General features: G+C 39.4%; 1 pseudogene; it reads right to left on the bottom strand.

Annotated features, from left to right (window-relative positions):
• Nucleotides 1-5,023: 5,023 nt before the first annotated feature.
• Nucleotides 5,024-5,575, bottom strand: LOC116285856 (NADH dehydrogenase (ubiquinone) complex I, assembly factor 6-like; annotated as a pseudogene).
• Nucleotides 5,576-8,398: the final 2,823 nt, after the last annotated feature.

Here is an 8,398-nt window from a genome sequence, read left to right as displayed (position 1 = left end):
ATTTGGCTAGTAGGTAATTTTTTTATCATAAAATTGCATTTTAGCATTAGAATAAGTGTAAAGATCAGGAAAATGAACTTTTAAAAATAAAAGGCTCTTAAAAATCATGATCACTTATATTTAGGTTTTTAGGTACCTAATTTAGCAGTTATAAACACATGGCTTATAATGGGAAATCAGATAAACATCCTCTCTCACTTTCGTAACTTTACAGGGTTCATCAAGAAATTTCTCTTAGAGGGTTGGTTATGCTAGAATGGAGCTTGTAGCAAAGGAAGTAGAAATTAGATCTCACAGCTGCAGTTTCAGATCCAAAGATTGCCTGTTTATACTAATTTCCACAATCCTTGAACCTGAATTTTCATCACCATTAATACGTGTCTAGGTACTCCACCAGTCAGGAGGGACATTACCCAGGGTACCTAGGTAGAGGATCCCAGAACCATTGTCAGAAGAGCCAAATTCATAATCAGGCTACTGTCCCACTGAATCAGTAGTTTGGGGGAGAGTTCAGAACAGGTTCAAATGTGAGAGCAGTAGGTCAAAGTGGGGTTTCAGGACTGAGCAGGTACCAGGGAACCCCTTTATGTGATAAACCTTGTATCAGGGGAGAGAAGTCTTACAAAAAAGAGTCACGAAATGAAGGAACTGGACCTAAATAGATTGTAAAAAATTGCTAATGAAAATGCTTAGAGATTATTGCTGAGAGAATATTCCAAACATATTATTCCAATTATCCCCTCTCTGACCAGTCTATTAGACAACCGGAAAAGTAATGAACAACTGTTAAAAGTTTTTTTTTAAAAAATCATAATCCAAATAAATGTTCAGAGCCTAGCATAGAGATAGTAGCAAACATTAAAATAAACAGTTGCTTAACAATATAAACTCTTTAGATTTGTACATATACAACATTGCCATCAATGTTGACAGTAGATGAGTAACAAAAATAATGACACTTACAGTATATATCTGGTTGTTTTCTCTATTTTTTCTTTTATTAAAGACAATCTGTTAAATGAATGAAACATGATTTAATCTCCATATCTACAGCTTCTAATGAAATTAGTTTATCTACCAGAAAAAGAATTCAGTGTCAGACGTGACCAGATTTTTGGTTCATAAAGCAGAGTCATCAGTGTAGAAGGAGAGAGGAGGGATTGACTAATTTTGCCTGGGGAGGTCTTGCAAAGAGGAAGTGGCTTGAGCTGGCTTCTGAAATGTGAGCTGGCAGGGAAGGGGAGCTCGGGCAAAGCACAGATGTTTGGGAGACGATGTTGAGCATAGGGTTTGTGGGGACAGCGAAAGGACAAAATGTTCCCTGAGTATCTCACTTCTGCCATAGTCCCTTCTCCCTGGAATGCCCTTCCCACCTCCCACTCCCACCACTTACTTAAAGGTCTAAATTTATATTTTACCACTATGTAAATCTTCTCTGACTTCTCAAACCTGGGTAAGGTCCCCAACCGTCGGAGCTAATCTCCATCTGAACACTTGCTTCTGTAGCGTAATTGCCTGTCCATTTGTCTTGTCTTCTCTACTAGAGTGAATGTTCCTTAAGGGCAGGTTCTGCGTGCACTGCTGTATTCCTAGCCCCTGGCTCAGTGTCTAGCACACAGCCCTGAATATCTCTTCTCCTATTTATCATCTCCTTATGCTTCAGGTCTTCGCCTAGACCAGATCAACACCTATGCTGTGAGGGACAAACGGAGCCCAGAGGAGAGAGGGTAGTTAGTAGAGCAGCTGAGATCAGAGCTGTAGATGAGGATAAAAGGATTCCCAGAAAATTTGACTCCTTTGCCTCCTTTTCCTTTACCTTTAAATACAGGTGTGTCATAAGAAGTCCTCACATTATCAAAATATGTTGATTTTATCTCCATGACATGCCTTTTGCTTGCAAGGAATATTGACTCATGTTATTTCAAGGAAGAGGAGGTCTACTGAAGTGATAAACACAACCCAGAAAAACAGAAAAACAGACTTCAGAAGAAGCAGAAATCAAGGGCCTGAACACTCTCTCATCTTCCTCTCTCTCTTGGCTTTTCTGTTTCTCTGTGAATATTTGCTCCTCTGGTCAGTTTTTCCTCTTCACTTGTCAGTTACTTCCTTATAATCTCTTCCCTCATGACCTGGCACTCATTGTACAAATCCCACAGTTTTCCATCACTTACCAGCCCCAGGTTCCCTTCATTCTCCTTTCTGTGCTTCTGGAGGCCCCACCCTCTTCTAAAGGTCTGCGCTAATCAGAATTCTTCGATCTCCCCAGAAGAACAGTGTGCACGTCCCGCAGTTTATTGGACCAGTTCCCTCTTCATGCACGGTTAGGTTGCATCCACGTTGTGCCAGTTGTAAACAGTGCCGCAGTGACCATTATAGAAGCTACTGGTTGCCATGCCGGCATCTATTTTCATCCTTTTTCATCATGAATACTTTGCTTTTCACTGGGAAGTTTCATCCTCCAGTCTGGAGCTTGGATGAGACTGAGAGTAGCCTCAGACCCTCCCTGATTTAAGCCAGATAATCAGGGCTGCTTTCCCCACCCCCTCACTATAAACACTTGGGAACACAGGGTAAGAGTTTACATTCCCACCAATAATGTGTGAAAGTGCCCAGTTCATTGCTCTCTCCCCACATTAGTGTTTATCTTTTCATTGCTATTGTTGGTGCCTTGAAATTAATGTTTAAAAAGATGTGTCTAATAATATTGACAGAGAAGCTCTAGCAAGACAGAACCAGGATACATGACTTCTACATCATTATAGAGAAGAACCTAGATCATTCACAAAGAAGATAGACATCATAAACCATAAGGCACCTTACAACAAATAAGCAAATATATATCAAGCAAAAACCAGAGGAAATACAAGGGAAAAGAAAAAATTATCATCATAGTGAGAAATGTTAACATTTCTCTGAGAGTATTTTATCAAGTGCAGAAAAAGCAAGCATAGGAGCATCTTGAATGATATAATTGATAATTTAAATGTAATAGATTTAGAATCTTATATCCTACACAAATATATTTAAAGCTTTGTATCTTATACATTTTTTTTAATGTCCATAGGATATTTAAAAAACTGGTAAAAAAGACAAATATTACTAAATTCCAAAAAGTAGAATTCTTGTTGGACATGTTCTTTGACTATAATATATTAAAATTGGAGGAAAAATCTAAACATGTGGATATACTTCTAAAATTCTAAATAATTTTTGGGTCAACTATAAAAACAAATACTGCTGGAAGTATGTCAGAAGAATAATGTATCTTGTCCAAACATATTTTATTACAGGAGTGCAAAACGAGCTAAACAGTAGGAAATGCATTAAGTCAGTGTTTATGTTAAATAGATTAAAAGAGAAAGACCATATTCTACAGACTAAGAAGGAATTTGATACAGCTATTCTAAATTAGAAATCTTCATAAAATAGAAGTAGAATGAAACTTCTTTAACATGAAAATGAATGTACATATGAAACAAAAAGCAATCGAGTCAGTTCCATTAAGTCAAGAGAAAGATAAGGTTGCCCACTATCCTTAATAAACACTGTCCAATCAATGCAATAAGACACGTTTTGTAAAGGAAGAGGCAGAATTATCATTATTTATGGATGATACAGTGTCACTTAGAAAATTCAAGAGAATTATCCAAAGAAGCTATTAGAATCAAAATAATTCAGTCAAGTGTCCTGATAAAAGATAAACACACAGAAATAGATAGTTTAATTTATATGTTAGCAGTAACAAATTAGGAAGTAAAATGGAAAAACTTGATTCACAAAAGCAAGAGGATTAATGTACGCACGGCAGCTAGCACAGTTCCTGGTAGAGAAGAGGTTATGTAAATAAGCTGTAATAATACAATACTGATTTTACAGATTCCTAGAGGTGAAATTACCAAGACAAAAAATACGTGTTTAAGATTCTCTATTTTTTAACAAGGATTCTTAATATATACATCTGAATTTTTTTAACTTTTTATTAAAGTATAATATACATATAGAACTCTGATAATCAGTGTGCCCAGATCAAGAAATAGAACCTCTCCAGCACCCCAGAAGTCCCTTGCATGTCCCTTCCTAGTCCCTAGTCATCTTCCTCCTGGAGGCACTTCTGACTTAGGACAACACAGAAGAGTTCTGCCTGTTTGGTACTTCATATGTACTCTCATGTCTGTCTCCTTTTGCTCAACATTATGTTTATGAGATTTATCCATATTTCTTGTGTGCTTATAGAGTATTCATATTGCTGTATAGTATTTCCTTGTATAAATATACCACAATTTTCCATTCTTCTGTTGACGAGCAATTGAGAAGTTTCCGGTGTGGGGCTATTTGAGAAGTGCTGCTCTGAGCACTGGAGTCTGTCTTTTGGCGACATAAGGACACTTTCCCGTTGCGTTCACCTACCTAGAGTGAAAAGGGCACGTGTTCACTCAGCTCCAGACGATACTGTCAAGCAGTCTTCCAAAGTGATTATACCAATTTACACCAGCAAAAGGAGCGTGTGAGAGCTCCAGTTGCTCCGCGTGCTTGCCCACGCTTTTTCGTTTGAGCCATCCTGATGGAAGTGTAGTAATATTGCACTATAGTTTTAATTTGCATTTCCCTGATGATCAGTGAAGTCAAGCTCCTTTTTATATGTTTAATGGCCACTTTGATATCTTGCTAAGTGCCAGTTAAGGATTTAGCTCATTTTCCTACTAGGTTGTTTTCTTTCCTGTTGATATGTTCATAATACAATCTTGCTACAAGTCCTTGGTTAGGTATGCATGTTGCAGTATCTTACCCCACTCTGTGGATTGTCTTTTTGAGTCTCTCAATAGTATCTTCTGGTGAACACAGTTCTTAATTTCAGTGTAGTTCAGTTTATCAAAATTTTGTTTTGTGGTTAATGCTTTTTCATGTCTTGTTTAAAAAAAAAAAACTTGATCTACTTCAGGTTCCACAAAGATGTTACTTTATGTTTTTTTCTAACCAAAATTGCTTTTTTTAGTACCATAAAATTATTGTCATATAGTTTTCTTTATGGCTGAATATGCAAAGATGATGGAAGTAATGTATCTTTCTGCGCTCAAGATGGGTAGAATATATCCAAATCCACCTGTTGAATTTTCTTTAAATAGCCCCCTAGAGCCACCTGAAGAGAGCTAGGAAACGCTTCCACTCTCACTGTTGCAGAAGGACCTAACATTCTTTAAGTGCAAATGCGCCTGGCTTGTAGTGACGTAGATTACGTCTCTCACATTTTCATCTTGATTCTCCTGCAGGAAATCCTCTTGTGAAACATCATGTGTTGTATTTGTCAAACATACAAATATCCAAGGGAAAAGACACCCTTTTTCAGCTGCCATGGTGGGGCATTGCTCTTAAGTATATGACAGTGCCTTGTGCTTTTCCAGTGTGACTTGTGGCATGAAACGCACCAAGATCCTTTTACCCAGTATGTCTAGTGTTAAATGAAGAAGAGAGTTTTGTGTGTTCTGGGCTTACTTTTCCAGTTCCTGCATATCATGATATGCTTTGTCATCCCATTTTTTTCTCCTTCGTCAGTGATTTTTATAAGCCATTCTTTGGATCAGATTGTATGTCTTTTGACAGCAGCTCCCCATCCACTTTTTCTTCTTGGCCCCGCATGTCAGGGCCCAGCTGTCCATCCTTACTGGGCTCTGAGAAGTCAGTCTGGGGCCCGGAAGTGGGGCCCGCCCGCTGGTGTGCAGACCTCCTGTAGTTCAGTAGCCGCCGGCTGATGTGGATTATCACGGGACATATAGTCTATGTTTTTTTTTTTTCCAAAACTGCATTCACATCAGTCTAATTGTTTTCTCAGAGACCGAGTCATTGACCAGCCTGAGCCAATTCCACACTGAAGGCCCTCAGTGCAAAAGCAGAGCTTCGGAATTCTGCAGGGAGCAGCAGGGAACATAAACAGCCATCCTGGTGTCCTTTCCACAGCAGCTCCATGTAGCAGTGGTCTGTGCTCGAAGCATCCAGTCCATTGGCCGTGGCCATGCTCCCCTGGGACCCCACGGGCCTGGAAGTGGAGGCAGACTAGGGACCCCAAACTGCTTTTTAAATTTTTTTAATTTAATTTAATTTTTTATTATTTATTTTACTTTATAATTATTTAATTCTTATTTTTTACTGAAGTGTGGTTGATGTACAATGTTAGTTTCAGGTATATAGCAAAGCAATTCAGTTATGCATGTACAGTCATATATATATTTTTTCAGATTCTTTTCCATTACAGCTCATTACAAGAAATTGAATATAGTTTCCTGTGCTATACAGGGGGACCTTGTTGTTTTATCTGTTTTATACATAGTAGTGTGTATCTGTTAGTCCCAAACTCCGTATCTATCCCTCCCCCCACTTTCCACCCCAATAACCACAGTTTGTTTTCTGTGTCCGTGAATCTATTTCTAGTTTGTAAATAAAATTTGTATTTTTTTTCAGATTCTATGTATAAGCGACATCATATGATATTTGTCTTTCTCCGTCTGACTTACTTAATATGATTATCTCTAGGTCCATCCATGTTACTGCATACGGCATTATTTCATTCACTTTTATGGCTGAGTAGTATTCCATTGTGTGTGTGTGTGTGTGTGTGTATATATATATATATATATATATACCACATCTTTATCCATTTATCTGTCAATGGACATTTAGTATGTTTCCATATCTCGGCTATGATAAATAGTGCTGTTGTGAACATTGGGGTGCATGTGTCTTTTCAAATTAGAGTTTTCTCCAGATATGTACCCAGGAGTGGGATTGCTGGATCATATGGTAACTCTGTTTTTAGTCTTTTGAGGAACCTCCATATTGTCCTCCATAGTGGCTGCCCAAATTGCTTTCTAAAGTAGGTGGATGGTGAGATACACAGCCATTAGATACGAGTGAATGTTTGTTTTGTCATATGCATTCCACGCCCTAGTGAGTTCCCAGCTGGCCTGAGCATCCTGCCTGCTGGTCGTCCTGGAAGCAGGCCTGAGAGTTGAATGGTGCCTTACCTGTCCCTTTAATAGCTAGAGAGTTGCACCATTTACCAAATCAGACACTGTTCACAAAATGACCCCCTTACAGTATCACCCCTCTAGTAATGTGCTTGTTGAGAAGTGGTGGGGCGGGTGACACATCTTTTCCACTAACAGAGCTATTTCATCTGTCTCGGGGTGGCCTGTGCCAAGGCCATGCTGAAGCTCACTTGGAAAAGCAGTTAAAAATAATAATAGGTAATGTTTACCATGCACTTATTAATTGCTTTGTAGATATAGCATATTTATCAATAATATCAGTATCCATCAGTAATAGTATTTATTGCACAGTTATTAAGGCACTGTGCTGAGGGCTTTGTGTGTACTGTCTCACTTCATCTTCACAATAATTCTATGAGGCACGAATGATTGTTATCCCAGTTATAGAGACGAGGAAGCTGAGGTTCAGTGAGGTCCAGGGAATTTCCCAAAGGGACCTGACCAGTAAGTGTTGGAACTGACTGAATACCGGAAGCAGATGGAAAAGTAGGCCTGCCTGTTCACAGCCTGCAGCTAGCTCTCTAACCATACACGTGCATCTAACAGACAGGCTGTAAGCAAAACAAGCCAGTTTGCTGCAGTTGGAAAAGTCTTTCCTATAACCAACCATGCCAGTAGGGCTAGAATATTCCAGCAGTTGAAACTTCACAGTATAATTGCATCGCATGGCATGGAATACTCTTTGTGACCTAAGCCTTGCCTGCATCTGCAGCCCTCGACCCCTGTCTTTGGTCTTGCACCTGGTAGATGGTAGAGTCATGCTGCTTCCGCTGCCCTGACGTTTTCGTTGTGCTCACGGCTTTCTGACTTGAGACATACTGTTCTCTTTGCTTCAAATGCTCTTGCACTTGATGACTTGGCAGGTGCCTTTAAAATCCCGCTAGAATGTCATCTCTTCCAGTAAAACTTCCCTAATTTCCCTCCAACAGTGTTAACCGTTCTGTCCTCTGTATCAACCTCTGCACTTTGTATAAAAATGTATTGCTTACTCATTCATTCAACGTATTCATATTCTTTTCAGGCACTAGGCTAAATACTAGGAGACAGAGAGTCAAATAACACTTTGACTATGTGCTAAAGCGTGGGCATCAACTAGCTGCTGCCTGTGGTTCCCACCAGCTGAAATACAGAATAGGTTTCACTGGTTGGAGTGGATGGGGAGAGCGGATGCTAGGAGAAAAGCGTGGTAGGACATTGATTCAGCCCCAGCTTAGGAAAACGAGAGCTGGTGATACAGCTGGGCATTTATTTGGACCAGTGTTCACGCTGTGGAACAGGAAGACATCTGTTCAGCATCCTGGACTGATTTTGAGCCCTTGTGGGGAGAGGAGTCAGGACAATGCTGAGAGAGTTATTTG

This window comes from Vicugna pacos, chromosome 27, assembly GCF_048564905.1.
Source record: "Vicugna pacos chromosome 27, VicPac4, whole genome shotgun sequence".
Taxonomy (NCBI): Eukaryota; Metazoa; Chordata; class Mammalia; order Artiodactyla; family Camelidae; genus Vicugna; species Vicugna pacos.
This window is presented reverse-complemented; position numbering and strand designations above follow the sequence as displayed.